We start from the raw sequence: 603 nt of genomic DNA, 5'->3' as shown, positions 1-603 counted from the left end.
ATCCTCATCCTATCCTCATCCTCATTCTCGTCCTCATCCTATCCTCGTCATCTTCCTCATCCTCATCCTCGTCCTCATCCTATCCTCATTCTCATCCTCATCCTCATCCTCTTCCACATTCTCATCCTCATCCTATCCTCATCCTATCCTCATTCTATCGTCATCCTCATCCTCATCCTCATCCTCCTCCTCATCTTATCCTCATCTGATCGTCATCCTCTTCCTATCCTCATCCTCTTCCTCCTCCTCATCTTATCCTCATCCCCATCATCCTCCTATCCTCATTCTCGTCCTCATCCTCATCCTTAACCTCATCCTGATCATCTTCCTCATCTTCATCCTCATCCTATCCTCGTCCCCATCCTCATCTAATCCTCATCCTCATGCTCAGCCTATCCTCATCCTCATGCTCTTACTCAACCTCATCCTCATCCTCATCCTAATCCACTTCCTCATCCTCATCCTATTCTCATCATCATCCTCATCCTATCCTCATTCTCATCCGTTCATCATCCTCGTCCTCATCCTATCCTCATCCTATTCTCATCCTCCTCCTAATCCTATCCTCATCCTCATTCTCGTCCTCGTCCTATCCTCATCCTC

This window comes from Lupinus angustifolius, chromosome LG06 (genome assembly GCF_001865875.1).
Source record: "Lupinus angustifolius cultivar Tanjil chromosome LG06, LupAngTanjil_v1.0, whole genome shotgun sequence".
Classification (NCBI taxonomy): domain Eukaryota; kingdom Viridiplantae; phylum Streptophyta; class Magnoliopsida; order Fabales; family Fabaceae; genus Lupinus; species Lupinus angustifolius.
This window is presented reverse-complemented; position numbering follows the sequence as displayed.